At 41.1% G+C, this 26255-nt stretch overlaps 1 pseudogene; it reads left to right on the forward strand.

The window, feature by feature from the left end:
- The first annotated feature begins 14168 nt into the window (after positions 1–14168).
- Positions 14169–16251, forward strand: LOC102839265 (annotated as a pseudogene).
- Positions 16252–26255: the final 10004 nt, after the last annotated feature.

Here is a 26255-nt window from a genome sequence, read left to right on the forward strand (position 1 = left end):
CAATATACATTGAAATATTATTTCACAATAGCAAAAAGATGGAGGCAGCCTAAATACTCATCAACAGACAAATGCATATACAAACTATGGTACAGATATACAATAGATTATTCCACAATGTTATAGAATAACAACCAATCTGTGAAAAAACCTTATACTATGAATGAACCTGGAAGACATTATGGTAAGTTAAATTAGTCAATCACAAAAGTTGTATGAGACTACTATCGCAATGAGTCAAGAAAAGGTTTTCACACAAAAAGACACATTATTTCACAATTACCTGGGCAGGGAGGAGAAAAGAGGGTGAATCACTAACTAGAGGGTTTGTTGTTGTTTTTGAGTGTCATCAAGTTAGTTCTGACTCATAGCAACCTTGTGTAGGTTTTCCAGGAGCATCTGGTGGGTTTGAACAGCCAACCTTGCGGTTCACAGTCCAGTGTTGATCCTACAGCACCATACCAGGAGCTACATGTTAATTAACTTTGGTATAGGGGAAGGCAATATACAATAAGGGGGTAGTTCAGCACATAATTATCAAGGCAAAGGTAGTCAATGGGAGGACCACAAAGTAAAAAGCAACAGAGATAAACACTATTACATACACAATCCTGTAATAACAGTAACAAAAACAGTCTACCAATGAATACATTGAACAGGTGTGCACAGGCAAATGGGACTATACCAATGAATAGGTTTGACAGAGGCTATTTCTTTGCATATGCAGAAAATATATCTGCTATATTCATATGTATATATACATATATATGAATATAGTGCAGCATATAGGGAGTAAAGTTAAGAAAACTTAGTTATAACCAAATACCTTGAGAGAATGAGTTGCTGAGCCTGGGGCTCAAAACCATACTATCAGGAGACACTGAGATTAATTGACATAGAGCGACTAGAGGAACCTGAAACTATGGTCCTTGGGTGCCCTTCAGGTGTGTAGATGAGCTCACCTTCATGGCTCAATTTTAAGACACTTAGTGAATGGGTGGATGGCGGGTAGACAACAACATTATCAAGGTATGCTTATTTGGAATGGTTGGCCATTCAGGATCAATAGGGCAGCATTTACCTAAGGACAAAATTCAAAAAAGCTGGGAAGGAGGATGGAATGGAAACTAGAATCACCAGGGAGGAAGTGGGATAACTGATGTTATGTGGAGGGGATTGTAATCATTGCAATGAAAGGAAGTGTATGATTTGTTGAATATAAAACTGATGATCTGCACTGTTAACCTTCACTCAATTTACAATAAATTAAAACAAAACAAAACAAAACAAAACAAAACATAAAGACACCAGGCTGTCTAGTTGGATAGAGACAGGAGAAATCCCTTCTGTCACTTTTCTTTCTTGGAAATGAACTGATCTCAACTTTGAGCCAAACATCAGACAGCTCTATAAGGTGAACAATAACACCAGGTCAAACACTCCTTGGAGTGATCAACCACGGGAGATCAAAAAAGCAGCATTTGCCCAGGGACAAAATTCAGAAGGCAGAAAGGGATAGGAAACGAAGGACGGATGGAAATGGGAAACAGGGAAGATGTGGGATGGGGGCTGCTACATTGTGGGGACTGCAATCAATGTCATGAAACAAAATGTGTATGAATTCTTGATTAGAAAACTGATACATCTATAAACTCAAATCACAATAAAAGGTTTTTACAAAAAAAAAAAAATTTACAAAAAAAATAAATTCAGGGAGAAAGCGATTGAACCAGATAATTGACAACAGAAACTAAGGGAATGGATGGCATGCCCTGAAATGGATTCTAGAGCACAGGAAAACCGTTTCTACAATGCCCAGGGTACAATACAAGCAAACAAAACACGCTGTCTTACATTCAATAGAGATTACCAATAGGCCGTACATACATACCAAAGGAGAAAATGTTGCTGGGAACGTTGAAGCTGAAAATTTGCTGTTATGTCTCTGTCTCTAGATATGTAGATAGATAGGAGGATGCTCATGTGGTGGTGTAGGATAAGCACTGGACTTCTGACTGCAAGATTGGCAGTTCAAACCCAAACCCACCATCCGGCTTAGCAGCACTTAACATAAGACAAGAGGCTAGAATCCAGGACAAGAACCTGGTATCTGGAGGGAGGCGGATTTGTCTCAGAATTCAGAACCTTTCAGCATTTATTTTGATTGTGTCTTTCTTCTCAAGGACCATGATCTTCAGATTAAAAGTAATAAAAACAAATGTGATCAAGAAGAATATGAAGTCCATGAGAGGTAACAAGGTAAGAGAAATTAAAGCTGGAAAGCTACATAAACAATTCCCAGAGCACAGAAAGAACTAGCAAAACCAGCAAATGTAATCCTACTATATATCTATCTGTTGTCAAATGCCGTCAAGTCCGTTCCAACTTATAGTGACCCTGTATAGGGTTTCTGAGGAATGGCTGGTGTGGGCTTGAGCAGCTGAACTTGCAGTTAGCAGTCCAGTGCTTATTCTAGTGCCATAGCAGCACCCCTATATCTATGTACATGTATAGATACAGAGACAGAGATAGACAAACAGAGACATACAGGAAAGAAAATTGTCTTAATTTTCAGAAAGAAAGATCATAGAATCTAAAACCATAATGCCAGACTAGGAACCATAATGTTAGTGCAACATTCCATGATGGATTATTATATAATCTGTACATATGACGAGCTGAAGAAGGAAATTGTGATCATATACAACCTGTGTGGCTATCCATAAAGGCTCTTGGAAGAGATGTCTTTTGAACACAGAAGAATGGGAACACTTTAACAGATGGAAAAGCAGGGATAATGAGTAGGGAATGTCACACAATGGGAGTAGCATTGAAGAAAGGTCAAACAAAACCAAAAAAAAAAACCTTGGGTTTTGTTTTGTTTTGTTTTTAAACTGACATATGTCTAAATAGAAAGTAGATCTAGGGTTAAGAAATAGTCAGTTGACATACTGTGCTTTTCTTGGGAATGGTAGTGTTAGCAAATGACAGGTTAGCATGAATGCCACGCTAAAAAATTAAAAAAGCAAAAACAAATACAGTCAATTCTGACTCTCAACAACCCTACATAGGGGTTCCAAGGCTGTAAATCTTTATAGGAGCAGGCAGCGTCATCGTTCTCCCGAGGAGCAGCTGGTGGGTTTGATCTACCAACCTTGCAGCTAATATTCCAATGCTGATCCTACATTGTCCACAGAGCTCCTAAGCAAAAGATATTTCATGTGTTAATGTTGGTTGTCAATGGAGTTGATTCTGATTCCTGGTGACCCCATGTTACAGGGTAGAACTGCTTGCTCGAGTTTTCTTGGCTGTAATCTTAATGGCAGCAGCTTGCCAGGACTACCATCTGTGGTATTGCTGGGTGGGGTTAGCAGTCAAGCACAAACCGTTTGCACCATCCAGAGACCTTGAGTATTTCATGTTGACTTTGATTTTTCATTTAAAGACAGCTTCGGTATGACTTTCTGTGATTTGAGACTCACAACTAATCCAAGTGAATGAAACTATGTCACTATCAAGACATTTTTGCAAATTCTAACCCTTTATGGATCCTTGAGTTTAAAGACAGCCTTACAACGTTTTCTCCTTACTGTAGCCCTCTAGATCGTTGTTCTACTATTTCCTGCACATTCATTCATTCCAATGTCAACATTCTAGCAGATGTACTGGTAGATACTTTATGAGTTCTGGTCGTAACTTAAGCAATGATGCTGATTGTACAGCTGAAAAAGTCAATCAGAACTTCCCACTTACCTCAAATTTTAAAGCACACGTACAGGAACTGGAGGCAAGGCATTGCCTTCAACCTAGAAGGACAAAATCTGTTTTTAATAGAGAATATGGTATTTTGTTTTGAACTAGGGATCCCTAGGTTTGAATCAGATTCTTCCTTTAGAAAAATCATGTCTAACATGGGAATGACTTGCATTAGTGTGCTGTTTTAATGAAATCTAAAAGCACAGGGCACACAATAGGTATGCAAAAATACAAATTCTCATTTTTATTGCAACATGCATATTTTGAGCTGTTAGTAAGGATGCTTCTTGACTCCGAATCTAAGTGATTCTTCACTTAGATTCTAAGTGATTCTTCAAAATATTTGAATTTTTTGAAAACATACTAAATGTAAATTTCAATGTAAAATCACTTAGATGTTGTTAGGTGTAATGTAAATTTCAATGTAAAAATCACTTAGATTCTAAGTGATTCTTCAAAATATTTGAATTTTTTGAAAACATACTAAATGTAAATTTCAAGTCTACTAATACCATTTAGTAGTGAAAAACTGACCCCCCCTCAAAAAAAAAAACAAAAAAAAACAACCAAATAACACTGATGATCTCACACGGACTTTTGTTCTGCCTCCAACACAATCCATTTCTTCTCAAGTAACTTGGTTTCTGCTTTCAGAGAATTTTCACCTAATCAAGTATTGACATAGAACCCATATTCCTGTCTTAACCCAAGCCATAAACAACCGACACAAAAATGTTCAATATTTGTGCACCGTAGTGGTTACGTGCGAATCGGGCTGTGAACCTCAGGGTCAGCCGTTCGAAACTACCAGCTGTTCTGCGGGAGAAAGATGAGGCGTTCTGCTCCCTTAAAGATTTACAGCCTCGGAAACCCTGTACAGGGTCGCTGTGAGTCAGAACCGACTCCACGGCACATAACAAAAACAAGTGTTATATAGATGATTTGTGATAACACAGAAGTGTAGTTTTCATTTTTCTGAAAGCATTTCCTTGGCTTTCTGTTGAAAGAAGTGAAAAAAAATCTGCCATCGCTCCTTTCTATTTGTTGTTGTTGTTAAGTGCCGTCAAGTCAGTTCCGACCCATAGCGACCCTGTACAGGGTTTCCGAGGGTGTAAATCTTTACGGGAGTAGAAAGCCTCATCTTTCTCCCGCGGAGCGGCTGGTAGTTTCGAACTGCTGACCTTAAGGTTCACAGCCCGATTCGTAACCGCTACGCTTTCTATTTAGACACCTGAATTTCACTGAGAAGGAGAATCCATGACAGAGTGACAGGATTATGGCTGCCTTGTCCCATAGCTGAGTGACAGGGTAGCAAGGCAGGTTTGGGGAGGGAGGGAGAATGTGAACAAATGAAGGAGTTCATACGCTTGATTTTTTTATTCTCTTAGTGAAAATTATAGTTAGCTAGAAAAAGATGCATTGCTTCCTTCTGTACTCTTTTCAAGACCATATCTTAACCCCCAATTAGCTGATTGTGCCTGGTTTTTCCCTAATGTCCAGCCAGCTGGCTTCTGTGCATAACCTAGGCCTGATGCCAAATCCTGGCATATCGGGTACCTACAGGTATAATGACCTGCCTGTGGCTGCAAGTCACCTACATCCAACGGGCAGGAATGCCAATTTGATTTTTATATCTCTTGTCATTATGGTGAAGCAGAGTCAGAGTGCTCATGGTATCATTTCCTGTTACTGGGAGAGGGGATTGGTGTCCTTTCTCTTGCCCATCATGTCGGCTCACCTGCCAATGAAAACAGGTTTCCCTGAAGTAGCTAATCAGCTGAAGGCACCTGGATGGAACAAATTCCTTCAAAATAGGAACATAATTTCTTCACAAGCTGTTGAATTAGTGCTGCCTTAGGCTGGTGGAAACTGGGAATGCAAGCCAATTGAAAAATCCTTTGTGGCATATCCTTCAAATACAGAGAGCTTATTTTACAAAACAGATTTCTCTCAAGTCTATTGGCCATATACAAAACTATGGGTTTACTTGTTTATATATATGTATGAAAACAAAAATCCTCACCACCACTGGATAACATTCATTTTGCTCAGATCAACCATCAACATTCATGGAATCAGCAGTCTAGAAATCAAACAACGTATTGTATTGGGCAAATCTGCTGCAAAAGACCTCTTTAAAGTGTTCAAGAGCCAAGATGCCAGTTTGAGGACTAAGATGCGCCTGACCCAAGCCATGATATTTTCAATGATCTCATATGCATATGAAAGTTGGGTAGTGAATAAGGAAGACCCTAGAAGAAGTGATGCACTTAAGTAAGTTATGGTGTTGGAGGAGAATATTAAAAGTACCATGGACTGCCAAAAGAACAAACAGATCTGTGTTGGAAGAAGTATAGCCAGAGTGCTCCTTGGAAGCCAGGATGATCAATTTTGTTTCATATTTCTGACATATTATCAAGAGGAACCAGTGCCTACAGAAGGACATCGTGCTTGGTAAGATGGAGGGTCAGCGAAATAGAGGAAGACCGCCAACAAGATGGATTGGCACAGTGGCAGCAGCAATGGGATCATGTGCAGCTACAGTTATGAGGTTGGTGCAGGGCCTGGTGTTTTTTTGTTCCATTGTGCTGACTCGACGACACCTAACAACATCTATATATATATATACTCACTCCCAATACATAGTCTCTGATTTCCCCCCAAGAAATAGATTGCAGTGCAGTTTCCATTCCAATCAAATGCTCTTAGCAGTCAAGAGTAGATGAAATGGACATAAATGCAGTCATCCACAGCTGACAACCACCACTGTGCTCCTTTCAGCATCCTTGGAAGCCAGCAGCTAGAATGGCAGGCTTAATCAAAGCTCATACATGTACATTCAATGTCCAGCTACAGAGTAAAACCATAAAGCCTTTCGTTCGTGGCCGATCATTTTCCATTTCTAAAGAAAGTGGTTTTGAAGAATATCAAATAAGATGAATAAGTAGCATTTTCATTAATGTCCTTGATCTCTGACAACTCTAAATACAGACATTGAATAAATCAACTGCTAAAGTCCTTCAACACCACACTAATGTTTTTATTGGAGATATTTTACTATTCTCTGAAAGTGGAAACACTCCTTCAAGTAGGAACCTTACGCTAAGCTGGGAAGGACTACAATAAGTTATATATATCCTATTTCCTCAGGGGGAATATACATCATTTTATTTTTCTATTCAGAAACATATATTAAAGCCAAAATGTTAAGTTTTGCTTTTGTTCTTTTATTTATTTATTTTGCTTTACATTGAATCCTTACACTAATCACTATATTTAGTAATGAAGTCCTGGTATGGCACTGTAGGATCAGCACTGGACTGCGAACCACAAATTTGGCAGTTCAAACTCACCAGCTGTTCCTCAGAAACCCTATACAGGGTCTCTATGAGTCAGATCTGACTGGACAGCACTTAACAAGTCGGAAATGACTCAAAGGCACTAGCAACAACATGTTTAGAAATGGGGACTTTCATATCGTTACAGAATCTACATAGCTCTCTGGCTTTCTCCGATACAATTGGCCCCAAATCAAGTTCATGGTTGAAAGGACATCAGGTCAAACTAAGAAAACCATTGTATGATTGTTGTTGTTTTTGTTAAGTGCTGTCAAGTTGGTTCCAACCCATAGTGACCCTGTATAGGGTTTCCAAGGAGTGGCTGGTGAGCTTGAACTGCCAACCTTGCTTGGCAGTTCAAACAGTTTTGCAGTCTGGCGCATTAACCCACAGTGCCAAACCAGGACTCCGTTGACTGTTGTTGTTGTTGTTGTTATGTGCCATGGAGTCGGTTCCGACTCATAGCGACCCTGTGCAGGGTTTCCAAGGCTGTAAATCTTTACGGGAGCAGAAAACCGCATCTTTCTCCCACGGAACAGCTGGTAGTTTCGAACTGCTGACCCTGAAGTTAGCAGCCCGATTTGTAACCACTACGCTACCAGAGCTCCTTTGATTAGTACCTTAAAAAAATGAAGAAAAGGGGATGCAACTGATTGATTTCTTCATATTGGTGGGTGAGTTGTATGCAGTTAGCGTTCCAGCTTTTCTATGTGTTCACTCTCTACATATTTGTGACTTAGCTCCCTGGACGTAACTTTGACAGACACATCTAAGGCCCTGTGAAGAGTGACCCAATGCTTTGGGGACAGGCATCAGGCCAGCCTGACAGATGGCTATCAGTTTGACATGAACCGTGCTTTGGGATGCAGCACGTTAGAGCAGCACCGGCCAAATTCTTCTTTGAAATCACTCAAAGGAAAACCCAGGAGTACTTGCATGGCTTTATATATAGGTCATTCCAGTGTTATCCTAGAGAGCTGACTTAGAAGTAAATTCAGTTGCCCTTGTTTATTTACTTGTTTGTTAGATTTGAAATTTGTACACTTTCCCATAAACAACAGGAAATCGTTTTCCTATTCCTGAAAATCATGGAGGCACTCGGAAACTGCATCCAAAAGGCTTTGATCCTCCTGTGCAAGCTTCTAGCCAAATCAGGAAAACAATTCCTCAGAATTGTTTCCTCTGAATTCTGAAGCCTGCTAAGGAATTGCTAAATGTATTTTTTTTATCTCATATTATACTTGATTGAATCTTCCATACAAACCAAATAAAGATGCAATAGCACCTTCTTTGATTATTACTAAATAGTTCACAAATTAACTCTAAACTGCAAATGAGGATAATGTGTCTTTTTGAGAAAACCAGATGCTTCCTGTTCTAAAGTACATGTGATAACAGGGTAGAATAGTTAATGTACAATGAATGCCATCTGCTGACTAATATAGAGTATTTACAAGTGCAAATACTTCAGATAACTGTGTTTAGTAAGTAACTATCTGACATAATGCGAGTACATTTGAACTGCAAATTGGATTGTGCACGTTTTTTTAAACATCACTAGCTATGATTTGACATTCCATCTAATTAGAAAACAGTTAAAAGGTAATTGCTCTGAAGTTAAATACCATGGTAAGTTTCATATTCTAATGCCTCTCAGAGATACAATAAATAAGCAATGAATAAATCCAAATGCTTCTCCCTTCAGCCGTGTCAATTAAAGAAAATAAATATATTTCCTAAAATCCCATAGTGAGGACTATGCATTTTTAACCCCCCCTGTTCCTGATGTAAGCTTTTTGCTACTTTCGAAATCAATTTGAATTAGATGTAAATAACATGGTTGAAAAAAATGTGATTTGGTATGTCTTTGTTTAGTCACAGAGAGTAACATGATAAATTTTGGAGAAATTATGTATAGTTTATATTCAATAGGAATAGTTCAAAAGAATGATAGAGTTTACATTCCTCTGTCTTATTAATTTAATAGTTAAATCAGTACAACTGGAATATGTTAATCTGTAAATCAATTTAGCAACGAGTGCAAAGCACAGTCACAAGTAGTAATTTAAGGACATAATAATTTATATCATTAAAGATAAATAGAATAACAGAATATTAATGTTATCTTTTTCTAGCCTAAAATTTCACCTGTAGTGATAGCCTCTGATTTACTGCCACAGATAATTCACACTTGGATTTTACAAGTTTTAAATATCATTTTAAATGTCATGGAAATTTTATCACCAACTTCATTTGATTAGTGCTTATGTTAATAGACTCTAATATCACTGTCTTGGCTAAGGTTTCTTTTTTTTTTTTTAAGTGCTATTGTAAATATTTCTTTTTTAATAATAAGGAGGAAAGAAAGGTTAAAGCAGGGAAAATTGAAAATAATTTAAACCTTGAGATAAAGAAATCTTACTTCATGAACAATTAAACACAATTCATTTGAGGGCTCTTCTCAGTTCTCACCAGGCAGAATAGTTATATGTCAAGCAAAGGCTTGGTCTTACTGACTTGATTCTGAAGATAAAGTTAGGAGCTGCCTCAATGACTAGCAAATGAGGAGGGATTTCTCAGAAAAGAGAAATTCAAAGAGAGGGACACTCCTAAATTTTCATATAAATCTCATTTGAATATTTGGTTGACCTCCATATTGGGTAAGAGCTCTGATAGCATAGTGGTTACGAATTGGGCTGCTAACCTCAAGATCAGCAGTTCGAAACTGTGGAAGAAAGATGAGGCTTTCTGCTCCCATAAAGATTTACAGCCTCAGAAACCTTATGCAGGGTCTCTGGGAGTCAGAACTGACTCCACATATACATAATCACCACCACCACCACCATATTGTGTATATGTAGAGAAGTCTCCAAGGAAAAACATATGAAAAACTAAGATAATTGAGCAGAGATTTTAGCTGCTGCCCATTTCAGAGAAGAAAGAATTTGGAGCTTGAGTCCTGCAAGCTACAATCAGATCAACACTGACTGATCAGAGGAAGAAGATAGATTACAGACTCTCAACAACATATAATCAAAATTGCTACTAAAATTTTTAAAATTACTATAGACATGAAATAGTCAATAGAAATTAATCCTCAAATAGCCCAGATAATGGACTTCACAACTAAAGTCTTTAGATCAGCTACTAAAGCCTTAAAGATAAAATTGTTCTTCCATTTGCTACACTGGAGGGCAAGTTTCAGAGTCTCTTCTGACATCTTTTGTATCTTTTCCATCTTTAGTGACCTTTTTGCTTTCTTCCTATATGATGTCCAATGCATCACCTCTGTTCTTGAGAAAATCTCTAAATTCAGATGGGATATGTTCCAAGGTCATACTTTTATTCTCTTGGACTTGTTTTAATTGTCTTCAGCTTCAGCCTGAACATTTGCATATGAGCAATCGATGGTCTGATCCACATTCTGTCCCTGATCTTGTTATGGCTGATTTTGAGTTGTTCTACTGTCTCTTTCCACACATGCTGTCAATTTGATTCCTGTGTATTCCATCTGGTGAGGTCCATGTGTGTAATGGTCTTTTATGGTGTTTAAAATATGTATTTGGAATGAATAAGCCATTGGTCTTACAAAATTGCAAAATCATGTGATTTCCAGTATGATTTCTATCACCAAGGCCATATTTTCCAACTACTAGTCCTTTCTCTTTGTTTCCAACCTTCGCATTCCAATCACCAGTAATTATCAATACATCTTGATTGCATGTTTGATCAGTTTAGCACTGAAGAAGTTGGTAGAATTCTTCAATTCCATCATCAACAGCTTTAGTAGTCGGTGGATAAAATTTGAATAATAGTACTATTAACCCACAGCACCGTACCAGGAGTCCTGTGGGTTAATGTGCTAGAATGCAAAGTCGGTTTGATCCACAAGGTCAGCGGTTCAAGCTCACCAGCTGCTCCTCAGAAACCCTATGTTGTTGTTGTTATGTGCCGTGGAGTCAGTTCCGACTCATAGCGACCCTGTACAGGGTTTCCGAGGCTGTAAATCTTTACGGGAGCAGAAAGCCTCATCTTTCTCCGGCAGAACACCTGGTAGTTTCAAACTGCTGACCTTGCGGTTCGCAGCCCGATTCGTAACCACTAAGGAGCTCTGGTAGCGTAGTGGTTACGAATCGGGCTGCGAGCCGCAAGGTCAGCAGTTCAAAACTACCAGCAGTTCCGCGGGAGAAAGCTGAGGCTGTCTGCTCCCGTAAAGATTTACAGCCTCGGAAACCCTGTGCAGGGTCGCTATGAGTCGGAACCGACTCCATGGCACACAACAACAACAACATGCTACCAGAAACCCTATACAGGGTTGCTAAGGGTCGGAATCGACCCGACATCAATTGTGATGGCTGGAACTGTGGTTGCCTTGGTAGGGGCAGACCAAATGATTTTGCAGTTTCTGAGGAGCAGCTGGTGGTTTGAATCGCTGACTTTGCAGTTAGCAGTTCAGTGTTTATTCTACTGCATCACACCAGGATTCCAGTCTTCCTTGTAGGTGTATGGCTATTATCCTATCACAGACAGCATTGTACGTCAAGATATATATTAAAATGTTCTGTATTATGATGAATGGAACACCATTCCTCTTCAATTTGTTGTTCCTGGCATAGTGAACCATATAATTATCAGATTCAAAATAGCCATTACGAGTCCATTTCAGCTCACTAATGCCTAGGATATCGATGTTTATGTGTTCCACTTCACTTTAAACAATTTCCAAATTTCCTAGATTCACACTTTGTACATTCTATGCTCCGATTACTAATGGATGTTTGCGGCTGTTACTCCTCATTCTAAGTTGTGTCCCATCAGCAAATGAAAGTCCCCAGAACTCCATTCATGTCCTTCCTCATGGTCAACGCTACTTTAAAGAGGCAGCTTTTCTTTCCCAAGTCATATTTTGAGTGGCATTCCACCTGAGGGGCTCATCTTCTGGCACTCTGACAATATTCTGATGCTCTTCCTCATGTTTTCCTCTTCTAGCACTATATCTGACAGTGTTCCCGTGTTATTCATAAGGTTTTCAGTGGCAAACATTCAGAAGTAATCCACCTCTCCTTCCTAGTCCGTCTTAGTCTGAAAGCTCAGCTGAAACCTGTCCATCCTGGCTGATGCTGCTGGTATTTAAAATACCAGTGACATAATTTCTAGCATCACTGTACCACAATACAACAAGACACAACAATACAACAAACTGACAGAGGAGTGGTGACTTTAACAAATGGTGCTATCAAAGCTGGATGCCTAGCTATAGAAAAAAGAAATAGGAACCACACCTCACAGAGAACACAAAAATGAACTCAAATGGACCAAAGACCTAAATATAAAACCTAAAACTATTAAACACCATGGATGAAAACAAATCAAGACAGTGTCAGGGGCCCTAGTATTTGTCATAAAGAGAATACCAAACCTAAGTAAAAAATGTACAAACATCAAATGATGAACTAGATAAATAAGGCCTCTTAAAAAGTAAACACTTATACTCATCAAAACACTTCTACAAAAGAGTAAAAATAGAACCTACAGCTTGGGAAAAATTCTTTGACAATGTCATATCCAACAAATGACTAATCTCTAAAATTCATAGAAAATGTCAATACCTCAACAACAAAAAAGACAAACAATACAATTTTTAAATGGGCAAAGGACATGAACAGACACTTCACCAAATATGACATTCAGGTGGCCAACAAATATGTGAAGAAATGCTCATGACCATTAGCCATTGTTGTTGTTACGAGTCATGGAGTCAATTCTGACTCATAGTGACCATATATACTACAGAATAAAACATGGTCCAGTCCTGTGCCATCTTTGTTTATAATTGTTATTCAATTTGAGTCCTTTGTTGTTTCCAGTGTGTCAGTTCATCTTGTTGCGGATCTTCCTCTTTTTCAGTGACATTTCACTTTACCAAGCATGATGTCCTTCACCAGGGCCTGGTTTCTCCTACAGCATGTACAAAGTATGAGAGAAATTTTACCCCCATCTTGGCTTCCAAGGAACAATCAGGTCTTACTTCTTCTAAAACAGATTTGTTTGTTCCTATGGCAGTTCATGGTATATTCAGTAATCTTTGCTAACACAATAATTCAAATGTATCAATTCTTCTACCATCTTCATTATTCATTGTTCAACTTTCAAACACATACAAAGTGATTGACAATACCATGACTTAGGTCATGACTGTTGACTGTGGATCAAAGTAAACTGAAATCTTTGATAGCTTCAACTTTTCCTCTGTTTATCAGGATGTTATTTGCGGGGGGAGGCAATTGTGAGGATTTTTGTTTTCTTTACATTGAGGTGCAATCCACACTAAAGGCTGCAGTCTTTAATCTTCTTCAGTAAGTACTTCAAGTCCTCTTTGCTTCCAGTAAACAAGGTCATATGATCTGCATATTACAGGATTTTGATGAATCTTCCTCCAATCCTGATGCCACATTCTTCTTCATATATTCCAGTTTCTCCAGTTATTTTCTCAACATACAGATTGATTAAGTATTGACGCACACCTTTCCTGGTTTTAAACCACTCAGTATCCTCTTGTTCTGCCTCCTGGAATATGTACAGGTTCCTCATGAACACAATTAAGTATTCCAGAATACCCATGCTTTGCAATATTACCTATAGCTTGCCACATAGTCCATACAGCCTTAGCATAGTCAATGAAGCACAAGTACATATCTTTCTGGTATTCTCTGATTTCTGCCAAGATCCATCTGATGTCAGCAATGATATCCCCCATTCCATGTCCTACACTTGAATTTCTGGCAACTCCCTGTTGATGTACTTTTTAAAATTACGTTCAGCAAAAGTTTACTTGCATATGATATTAATGATATTGTCTGATGATGTCTACAAAATTTGAAAAATGTAGAGTTGGAAAAGGATAAGGAAATACATTTCATTGGTTGACAATCAACATGCTCTGACTCATTTATCAAGAATTTTTATTGGTGCTGAATCCTCCTGAAAGTTGCCTCTGTCGCCAGCACCTCCCCCGTCCGCTGCCCGCCCCCAGGTCCTGTCAGTCCAGCCCGATCCAGCCCGGTTTCTCGGAGAATGAAATTTGTGTATAAAGAGGGGCATCCGTTCTAGAAATGCCACTCTGAGGGTGAGAAGACCCCAAAAAAATACTCAGACTGGGTCCGGGTTATAGTAGAAAAGGCTCCCAAAATTCGAATAGGTGATCTTGTTGTTGTTAAGTACCATGGAGTCAGTTCCGACTCACAGAGACCCTGTACAGAGGGAGCAGAAAGCCTCATCTTTCTCCCGCGGAACAGCTGGTAGTTTCGAACTGCTGATCGTAAGATTAGCAGCCCGATTTGTAACCACTACGCTACCAGATCTAGACAAAAAGAAATTATCTGGTGCCTTCTGATCTCACAGTTGGTCAGTTCTACTTCTTAATCCGGAGGCGAATACATCTCCGAGGTGAAGATGCTTTGATTTTCTTTGTCAACAATGTCATTCCACCCACCAGTGCCACAATGGGTCAGCTGTACCAGGAACACCATCAGGAAGGCTTCTGGTCTGTGAAGCTGCTGTCCCTACGGTGGGGAGGTTCCTTTCTACAAAAATAAAAATGCCCATCCCCCTTTCTTGACCTACCCCACCTTCTTCAGGCTCAAACACCACCTCCCTTCTTCAAGACCTGCACTATTTAATGTTTGAGGCTTTCCCTCTATCCCCTCCTAACTGGAGGACTAATGGTAGAGATGGCCCCTAGTACCTCTCTTTTCTCTTTTCCTCCTTTTTCTGCCATCTTTACCACTCAAATTTAGACTTTTTGGTTGTCAATCTCACATCCAACGATTGTTTTGGATTCTGTTCCCTTTGTAACTACCCAAAGGGCTTAGAACCGTAACTATCCCTCTCACTGCCTTCTTTTGGGGGTTAGCTAGAAGGGACTAAAATTGTGTGTGTGTGGGAACGGTAGGAAACACATCAATAAAGAGGACCCCCCCCCCCAAAAAAAATTCTATTGGCTAAGATATTCCATCTTAGCGTATTCCTTGTTTCAAAAGTTGATTCCTTCTGTATCCTGCAACATTTGGGGCCACCTCAGAATGTTGCAGAACTAGTTATCTTGGTCAAGAGTGTGATTGTCGGTCCTATACTCTAAAAGCCGAAGCAGTGGCCTAGCACAAAATGGAATCCAATTCAGATCTGTGTTAGCCATTTTAAGTCAAGCACCTCACTTTTAGAGTGCTCTTTCACATAGTTGGTGAAGGAAAGGGAAAAAAAAAGCAAAACTAAGTTACATGCAATGGAATCAAACTCAAAGGAAGGTTAGTACAAAAAATGAGCACCAACCATCCCATAATCCATTGCAATCAATAGTCACACAGAATTCAGATACCATACTCACAATTATGGGGTTTCTTAGGGAAGTTAACAGGTTACAATTCAGGGTCGGAAATGTTCAAGCCACAGTTTTCCAGTTAGGACAGCCTCTCTTTGCCATGCCCACAGGAAGATTTCTCTCTGGCCCTTGTCCTGTTCACCTGACCTCTGCCCTGTTTTAGCAATGTTTCAAAACTCCTTTAGGGCTATTGATAAGATAAATGCCTGGAGGCATCCCACTCTGCAAGCAAGGCTCCTTCCCAAAGTCACTCAGTTTTATTTGCTCCAAGGGCTGGAGAGCCAACCTTTCTGGCTCTTGGTTCGCTGATGCTGCTCCCCTGCTACTATTCTTTCAGTGTCAGAGGTTTGAAATGGTTCAATGAGTAGGGCTCTGGGAAGAGGAGGAGGGGCAGGGGCAGGGAAAGGAGGTCCAAAGGACACGCTGCATTCCATCCTCCCTTTCTTTGATGGTACTAGCCTCCCTTCTCTTGCTTCTGAGATGACTCATTTTATACACAGGAGGATGGCAAAACTGACCAATCACAATTATCCCTGTTAACACTCCCTCAGATCTGAATCACATCATCCATCAGCATCTTCCCCCAACTTTTCTTAATCAGACCCAACAGGAAAAAATCGTTTGGTCAGAGTTTACAAAGACTACAACAACAACATGTTTAGAGGAGACATTAAATAATTCACTGAACTGCAGTTGGTAAAAATATGCATATTTTTAAAAGATCATGGTTTGTATATATCATATTTTATTATTCCCCACTTTAATAAAATTTCAAATTAATCAAAAAGTCTTGCCCATAATTATGTGACATAAGGGGATTGTTGCTGTTGTTAAGTGCTTATGAGTTGTATCCCACTCAGCAACCCTGTCTAGGGTTTCCAAGGAGCAGTGATGAGTTTGAACCACCGACCTTACAGTTCAAACTGATCTTTTAGTCCAGTGCTTATCCTACAGTTTTTAAAACCAGGAATCCAATAAGGGAATTATTACTCTGTTATAAGTTCATACAAAAGCAAATACAGTGAAAACATTTGGTATTCAATTGATATGAAAATGTTCACCGATTCGCCTCAAACAGTATATTGTACATTCAAACTTTAACAAAATGAATTGCTTCAATATTTTATTGCATGTCAAAAGCTGTTAGATTAAAAGAAAATTAACTTGAAAATGTAATAATACAGAAGATTAAAAATGCCAAGAACTCAAAGTAAATGTTAGCCTTTATGGGTTTAAATGTCTGTTCTGTAACACTTATAGTAAATTTGGATATTTTAGAGAATGTTGAGTTGTTATTATAGCAAAATTCCTGAAAAGGCAGAGATATCATTTTCAATAAATTCAGATGAACATATGTGAGGTTCTTATCACCATTACTTGGTTTTTACCAACCTACGTGACTATGATTTCCATTTTTCTTCAACACTAAGAACATCACCTTTACAGAGGGGAGATCTTGAAAATGTATTTTCCTTGGAAGTAGACAGTAATGTTGGAACTAGAGAAAGAAACCAGTTTATTGCTTGTAGTAGCCATGGTGACACAGAGGTTAAAGTGCTTGGCTGCTAACTGAAAGATCTGCAGTTTGAATCCACCAGCCACTCCATGGGTGAAAGATGTGGCAGTCTTCTGCTGTCAAGAGATGACAGCTTTGGAAACCCTGTGTGGCAGTTCTACTCTGCGTTATGGTGTTACTGTCATTCAGAACCCATTCAATAGCAGTAGGTTGGGTTTTATTCCTGTCCACTAATGGAGAACACACATTTAGCTGCAGGTCATTGGAATAGCTGATCATAAACTGGTACCCCAAAATCCCACATGGTTATGGACATATTTCCTGAACACCATCAGGAACAAGACAGAAGACTGGGTAGAGAAAGTTAAATTCTAAACAGAAATTTAAAAATACTTAGACATTCTAACTATCTTCTAGTCTAGATTTAGTTTAGATATTCTCTAATTTTTATAAAGTGTACCAAGTTCAGACTTTATAGTGGCTGATGGTGATGCAGGTTTATGTAAAACTATCCAACATATTCTTTAAATTGTTCCCAAACTTCTCTATGAAACCCAATTAAGTTAATTTGGTTTTACTAAAAAGAGGCTTTTACCTCTTAAAAATCATTTTTTTCCTGTAACTCAAAGCCATTCTTCTTATATTTTTTTATGAACTCAGAATGTGCTTTCAGGAAACAATAATCAGTCAAGAGTCCCTTCAAAGTGCAGGGGAAGGCAGAGTCCCCACTGAATAGTTTTCATCTTGTCTAGACAGGTCTGGTGAAAAGAGATGGGGGGATAAGATTCTTATGATTCAATAGTGAATAATTGTTATCATGACTAATTGCGACTGTCACAACTTTAAAGGTAGAGGTTTTGTAACAAAAATGGGAGAGTAGTTAATCTTGCAGTACAGAAACAGAGGCCCCTAGGACTGTTACCAGAGTGGCTCTGAATGAGTTGCCAGCGCCACACAGGTTGTAACAAAGGAAGGGCTTTACTGTGCTAGCGCATGGCTCAGGGGATTCCTATCCAGAGGCTGACCCCCTCTTCCCTATGTGAGGATATTTTATAGGGAATAGGGGTGCATACATGAGTTCATATGGGATTGGTTAGCGGGGGCCAACAGCTTCATAGCTACCTGGGATTGGTTGGTTCAAACATATGGCAGGGAAGGATGTATGAGCATACAAGTGAGCAATTACAAAAGCGGAAGCAGGCTTAGGCTCTGTTCCCTCCCAGAGGTGGGTCAGAAACAGGTGATTAGCCTGGGGAATTACATGAGGCTGAGGTAGTCTGTTGCTTATTTCCTGGAATGTGAACTCTGCTCCAGAAATGAGGTTTGAGCTTGGGGGACATGCGGGGCCAGCGCCTATTTCTGCAGGCCTGTCTGCCTCAGGATCATCAAGGGAGAAGAGCACAGGCAGAATACAGGACCTTATCCAGACCTTCTGAGATCAGGAACCTCCAGATTTGCATTTGAAAACCTCAACAACCCAAGCCTCAACCTCTGTGGCTTTTATTTCTTCACATATTTAATTCATTCTGCTTTCCCTGATGTGTTTTTCAGATGCTGATGAACGATGCCTTTAAAATGCAACTAGAGTTTTAAATCCAGCTCACTCCTTCTGGGCTCCCCTTGAACAAAGATTTTTAGAGTCTCCTGAGGAGGAGCAGGCATTCCAATAAAATAGAATGGGCTCCTGACTTTTCACTGAAACTGCAACTGAACAGGTTGTGTAAACCCATATTGGAGAGATCATCTGTGTATTTGTATTCATTATATATTTTATTGATTATTATGAACAGGAAAAAGTAGAAACATTAACTGCCTCTTCCCTACCCAAGAGACAAGCTAAAATGTTAATGAGGTCACCTAACAGGACCAATCCCCCTGGTTTCCCTCCTGTCCTCAAACAGATCAGCACTCTAGCCCCACCCTGCTCTGATCCCATATAGGCCCATGTTGGCCTCCACTGTTGTTGTCAGGTGCCATTGAGTCGAACCTGACTCATAGCAACCCCATGCACAGCAGAACGAAACAATGTCCGATTCTGGGCCAACCTCACCACCGCTGCCACACTTGACGCCATCAATGATGCCACCTGGCCTATCCATCTCGCCGGGGGTCTTCCTCTCCTTCTCTGACCCTCCACCTTACCCAACATGACATCCCTCTCCAGCGACTGTTCCCTCCTGACAATATGTTCCAAGTATGAGAGACGAAGCCTAGCCATCCTGGCCTCCAAAGAGCACTCTGGCTGCACCTCTTTCAAAACAGATCTACCGGTTCTTTTGGCAGTCCATGGCATTTTCAGTATTCTCCTCCAACACCACAACTCAAAGGCATCAATTTTTCTAAGATCTTCTTTATTCACTGTCCAGCTTTTGCATCCATATGAGGAGGCTATTGAAAATACCATGGCTTGGGTCAGGCTAAGGTGCGCCTCAAGCTGATATCTTTGCTCTTCAACACTTTAAAAACTTCCTGTGCAACAGATTTGCCCAATGCAATACGTCGTCTGATCTCTTGACTGCTGCTTCCACGATTGTTGATAGTTGATCCAAGAAGAATGAAGTCCTTGACAACTTCAATCTTTTCTCCATTGATAAGAATGTTGTTTATTTGGTCCAGTGGTGAGGATTTTTGTTTTTTTGACGTTGAGATGCAATGCATCCCGAAGGCTGTGTTCCTTGATCTTCATCAGTCCTCTTCACTTTCAGCAAGCAAGGTTGTATAATCTGTGTATCGCAGGTTGTTAATGAGTCTTCCTCCAATTAGGTGCTCAGTATCTGGAGAAATTAGCTCCTCTGAGCCAGCCGGCTTAATAAAATCTGGAACTCTCCTTCACCTCTCCCAATGGCCTCGGTTTCTTCGACCACGGATCAAGAGCTGCTGTGACACCCTCTGGCCTAGGCCTGCTGTGGCATTTGATTCCCTGACCTGGAAACCCACTGTGCTGGCCCCTTGAGCCACCAGATCAGAGTCAGGGAGTGGCTGATGGTGAGCTCCCCTCAGTGGATGAGACTGCTGTGTGCCACCACCACATTTGACGGTTCCTCCTCCTCCAAGTGGGGGCAGCCAGCCACTGCACCCACCTCTCCCGACCAGACTCAAAAGGAAAGGTTGAACCAGAGAAACCAGCCAGGACTTCTGCACCAGGTACGGCCTGGAGCCTGAGTTAAACCCAGTCAGGCGTGTCCCTAGGGACAGAAGTGGAAGGCTGATGCCCTTCCAAGTTCTCACCTAGAGGCCTGGGTCAGAAACCCTGCTAAGGGGGTGGAATAGCCATAAACTCCATGTGATTGGTTGAGTGCAAGTAGCCGAAGTCACGCCCGGTCTGTGTGATTCCATGGCTCCAGCTGTGGAATACTTAAGTGATATGGAGAATTCTCATAGTGAGTCAACAGTCTTAGAATGTATGTTGTTGTTGTTGTTTTTAATGTTTTATTGTGAATTATGTGATAGTTTACATGGAAGAACATTAGTTTTACATTCATCCTATCCTATATCTTTTCATTGCCATGGTTACAATCCCCTCCATGCATCATCAACCATCCAAAGGGTATATCCTACAAGCCTGCCCCCATCAGCACACAGCCCCTCTCCCTCTCTGGGTCTAAAGTCCCCAGCTGCTCCATCTCTCCAATTCATTGTCTCTGCCTCCATCTCAGGCATCACTGCTTCTCTGGATAGGGTCCCGCTCTCAGCTCTTCTCCCTTGATGGTCCCAGGGACCTCCGCTCCTAGACTGCAAAGTTAATCACTCCCCTCCTTGCTACAAAACGTCCACCTTTACATTTCCAACCCTCACAGTCAGTCTTGATAACAATTATTCACTATTGTATCACAAGAGACCTATCCGCATTTCCTTTCATCAGCCCTGCCTAGACAGATTGGATACTACTCAGTGGAGATTCTACCTTCCTCTGGGCCCTCTGGATCTAGGTTCCCTCTTGAAAGCTTGTAAGCCAGTCACTTCTTGCCTTTGTAGCTCCCTTCCCCCATTTTGGGTAGCCAATGTCCAACTTAGAATGTATGTTGAATTTTCTTTTTTAAAAAGGGAAGTCTTGTGTGCAGGAGTGTGTAATTGTGTCTGGTACCAGGCTGGTAGCGAATCTGATACGGCTTAAGGAGACTGTCCTTACTTCTGGTGTGGAGTGGACTCCTAGTTCAAAACTCTCCAGAGATAAGAGATGCTTGAAAATTCTCTCGAGATAAACAGCAAAGTCTGGATGCCATCTATCTGTTGTGAATGCACCGCCATGAGTGGCCTGCTGGCCGCTTGGACAGGTAGGCCCAGGAGCACAGTAACCGAACACTCCTAGCAGCTGCCAAGAATCTTTTCTTGTGTCTCCTGCACTCACTTCTGCCTTCATTTTGAGATCCCCTTTTGCTTTATTCTGGGTGTGCATATCAGGGCATGGTATACAGGAAGTAATTTCCTAAAAGCGTCCCTTCTATTTCTGTTAAGGTTAACCCTCTGTATCTAAAATAAAATATAGGCCTCAAGCTGAAAGAAAAGTGCTGTAAAGCCTAATTCTAACTGGTTTCTATATGGGTTCCCTCCTATGACATCAAAGGAAATGGTGTTTTATTGTAATACAAGTTGGCCAGTATAGATGATGGGAAAGATAACCTTTAAATGGATCCTTAAAATTATTATACCATCTTACAACTTGAATTATGAAACCATTGTGTCAGATTGTTTGTAAAATTACTATGTTTTTGTCCTGCATTTAAGTTTAAGAAACTGAAAACAACCTGGAATTCCAAGAATATGTAAGTTATATCATGTATATGTACTATAATGCACTTATACCACTAATAGGAAAGCCATGCAGAGGGGAAATGAATACAAATGAGTATTAGGTGAAAACCGTTCTAAGCAGGCCTGTATATGAACATACAAAGAGATAGAGATATAAATGGTTAATTTTTTTGTGAAATACAGCTTTTGATTGTAACCTTGTCTTATTACAACTTTTGGTACACCAGCAGCTGCCATTAGAGAAAATTATAACTTAACCTAATGAACCTGCCTGGCCATATTCAGCCACTGAGGAAAGCAGTTTGGAAGTGATTTCTCTATACCATCCCCTTCTAGGGACCCATTTCGGTAGAGGGCTACCCGGAACTGAAGCAAGGCAATACCCCTTCTGCAGATGCCCACGGGATTGAATACGGAAGGGCAAGCTGTAGTATATTACTGGACACATACTTCTTTTTCTTTCTTGGACTTGTTAAATAGGAAAAATTCAAATCCTTCTCATTGAGATGTTGGTGTTCAGTGTTGTCAGGTCAGTTCTGACTCATGGTGACCCCGTGTGAGTTTTCTGAGGAGCAGCTGGTAGGCTTCAACTGCTGACCTTGTAATTCGAACGGACTTGGTGGTCCAGCACATTGACCCACAGTGCCATACCAGGATGACCCAACCAAAATAACAAATTTAATAACCACTGTTTTTGCTACCCATCATCCTAATTGGGCAGATATTCAGGCTCTGTTGACAATGCTCCTGACCAGTGATGAAAAAGGCTGGTCTGAGCATGGGACGAAACAGCACGCATCCATGGAGAAAAAATAACCTGAGCAGGACCCTTACCCTAGTCAAGGTAATTCCTCTAGCTGACACAAATTAAAATCTAAATGGGCCTGCCACGACTGGTGGTGGAGGTGATTATGTGCCTTGTAGTCGGTTCCGACACATAGCGCCCCTGTGCAGGGTTTCCAAGGCGATGAATCTTTGCAGGGAGGGCCTCATCTTTCTCCCACAGAACAGCTGGTCGTTTCAAACTGCTGACCTTGTGGTTCGCAGCACTATTCGTAACCACTAGGCTACACTGGAGCACTATAAAAACTGCAATCTCAGAGGTCTGAAAAAGGGAGTTCCTAAACAAAAGAACTCGAACATGGTACAGACAGTTCAGCAGAAGCCAACTGAGGACCCCTCTGAATTCTTTAAATGAATCTACCAGGCTTACTGTAAGTACACAGACCTTGATCCTGAGAACTCAGCAAATATCCGAATGGTTAACATGATTTTTATCTTCCAAAGCACCCAGGATTTTTGAAAGAAACAGCAGAAATTCAACAGGGCAATTGGCATGAATCCATCCCAACTGGTGGACATCACCTTCGAGGTGTTTAACAGCCGAGAGCGTGAGAAATCTCAGGCCGTAACTGTCTTCCTAAAAGACCACTAGAGGTAAGCCTGTGGGACCCCAGGGAAGACCCCGGCAAGGAATGAAGGCCTTAAGCAAGGACTGATGTACTTATGCAAAAACCCGGACACTGAAAAAATAAATGCCCAAATCTCGGGGGGAAGATCTAGCAGAAAAAGCCATCCAACTCAATAGATGGTTGAACAAATTTCATTGTCTGCAGAAGACTAATGGTGTCAGGGGGTAAGGGGCCCAGCATGATTTGGCATCTACCTCTGCAACCCCTATTATCCCCACCCACAAGACCTCAGCTGAAAATAACAATGGGGGGGGGGCAGTGATGGTGACTGGGATCTCAGGACAGCCTGAGGACCAGTTCTTCCTGTAACCCCTGGACTACTTCATTGGGGAAAATAAAATAACTGTCTGGTCCCATTACTGGGTCAGGACCTGCTTCCAAAGTTGCATGTTCAAACAGCTTTCGAAAACCAAAATCTGCAGATGGAGGTTCCTCATGAATGTGCCTGGAAATTACTGATTCAAACTCCAGAAACCCGTCACATTGGCCTGAGGAAATAGACAATCAGGTAAATCCCTCATGCGGACTAGCGGAACTCTGGGAAGAGTCAACAGGTATCCCCCGTCAAGGTCTGATTGAAGCCTGGAAACTAACCATCCCACAGAAACCAATATCTTCTCAGGAAAGGGGCCGAAAAATTCAATCTACCCAGCTCGTCCCCATCCCCATCAAGTTGTTTCCCTGCTGCAAAAAAGGGGAAGCTTATGGCTCACAACAGGACAGACTGGCAATACCGGGTTATTTTCCTGGACAATCCAAATATTACCCTGTGAATTATGGGGCGACTAAACCTGCCATCCTCCTCCTTGTTGTGCAAGTGGAGAACTGAACCATGATTGTATAGAAATCATTGACCAAGTATTCTTCAGCCAACCTGACCTGTTTGACTATATCTGGTGGACTAGACGTTATTCAAGGAGCTCTGGAAGCGTAGTGGTTATGAATCGGGCTGCGAACCGCAAGCTCAGCAGTTCAAAACTACCAGAGGTTCTGCAGGAGTAAGATGAGGCGTTCGGCTCCCGTTCTGCTCCCGTAAAGACTTACAGCCTAGGAAACCCTGTGCAGGGTAACTATGAGTCGTTTCTGACTCCACGGTACTTAACAACAAGACGTTATTCATGAACATGGAAAAAGGGATTCGGATAGCAGGGTGTGTAACAGTGATCTTACAGGACCGGGTAGAGGCAATAGCCCACCTGCCGGGGATCTCAGCTCAAAAAGCTGAACTGATTGCACTGATGAGGGCATTAGAAATGTTGGCAAGACAAACTGAATGTGTACCCAGAGGGTTTGAAAGAGGGGTTAAAAGATGAAAAGTAGACGACAATGGAATTGTTCTGGTTGTGAGAAGTTAAAAGCTAAAAGTAATGGCAATAGAATGGTTCTGATCCTGTGAAAATTAGCGCCTGCTCTTCTTAAATGAGTCCATGAGATGACCCACTACAGAAAAGAGGCCCTGACTTGGTTCATTAGGCCCTGTCTCTAGGACAAGAAGTTTTCAAGAAAAATCATTCAGGAGGTTAGCTCTGTTACCTGCCTCAAGAACAATCCCAAGACAGGCTGTCCTGCACCAATATCAAGGTAAACAACCCCGTGAAAATTAACAGGTTGATTTCATGCAGATGCCTCCAAGTAGGGGAATTAAATATTTGCCGGTTTTGTTTTTGTAGACACCTTTTCTGGTTGGGTAGAGGTTTTACCCCACCAGACCTAAGCACTTCAGAAATAGTGAAAATTCTTTTGAAGGAGACTACCTCCAAGTTTGGACTTCCAGAGTGTCCAAAGTGACAATGGAACAGCAAACACCTACGGATGAAATGGAGATTGCATCATACTCTAAAGAGACAAATGACAAAGCTGTCAGGGAATTTATCTGCACTGGGACCAGGTGTTGCCTTAGCACTGTTTCGAATTCAGGTAGCCCCCAGAAGTGGGCTTAAATTGAGCCCTTATAAAGTTGTATGCAGTAAACCTTCCCAGGCAGCTTCCCTCAACCCTCTACCTGACCTCAGCCAAGATTTAAAGGTGCAGCAGTATGCACAACACCTCCACCACACACTTTCTATTATTTGTAAAATTGCTCTTCCCAGGTCTGCTTCCGTCTCTACAGGTAACCTGACCCCTTCCAGCTTGGAGATCATATTCTGTTCAGAACCTGGAGAGACAGACCTGAAAACCAGTTAGAAAAAAGTGGACTGGACCCTGGGAAGTCCTTCTAGCTACCCTGTCAGCTGTCAAGGTAGCCGGACTCAACTTGGACACAATGGGACTCTCATAAGACATTATTCCATTCAATGGTATGAAAAACATTTGGGTCTATTTAGCTCATAGTGTAATAAATGTATCTGATTTATTTTTCCTTTTGGGAAAGCATCCAGAAGCATCTGCAAAGATTACTGAGGACTAGAACAAGAAATTATCCCAAGCCCAGCAGCCAAGGTAGGAGTCCCCACCTGGATTCCCCACAGCAGACTGAAGAAAGCCCCGTCTCCATGAGAAGCTGAAACTGACCCTACCAACCCTCACAAGGTAACATTGAGACGTACAACCAACCCTGCTTCAGCCACAAACCCGGTGCTGGCTGATCTGCATGGTCAAAGCATGAGGATGTCCAGCGTGGGACTCATTTTAATTAGACTTTGATGTGTGGGAAAGGGAGAAATCTGTGTAATCTATACACCCACACCTCCAAGGTGGGCCAAACAGTAACCACACTACTCTTCTATAGTTGCTATAAAACTGAGGGCACCCTCCTAGGTAACTGAATCTATAACCAATGGAACTGGGCTGGCCCTAACCCTTCTTGCGCGCCAACAGACCCAGATGCGAAATGCCATCTATCAAAATAGATTAGTCCTAGACTACTTATTGGCTGTGGAGGGAGGAGGGGCATGTGAGAAGTTTAATTTTACAAACTGCTGCATACAAATAGATGGCCAGAATCTGGCAATAAAAGACATTGTAAAAATGCAGAAAGGAGAACAAACAAGATGGTGGATTGGGTGGACATATAGCAGAGAGCTCCGCCAACAACAACACAGAAT

The sequence above is a fragment of the Chrysochloris asiatica genome, unplaced genomic scaffold (genome assembly GCF_000296735.1).
Source record: "Chrysochloris asiatica unplaced genomic scaffold, ChrAsi1.0 scaffold00018, whole genome shotgun sequence".
In the NCBI taxonomy this organism is placed as follows: domain Eukaryota; kingdom Metazoa; phylum Chordata; class Mammalia; order Afrosoricida; family Chrysochloridae; genus Chrysochloris; species Chrysochloris asiatica.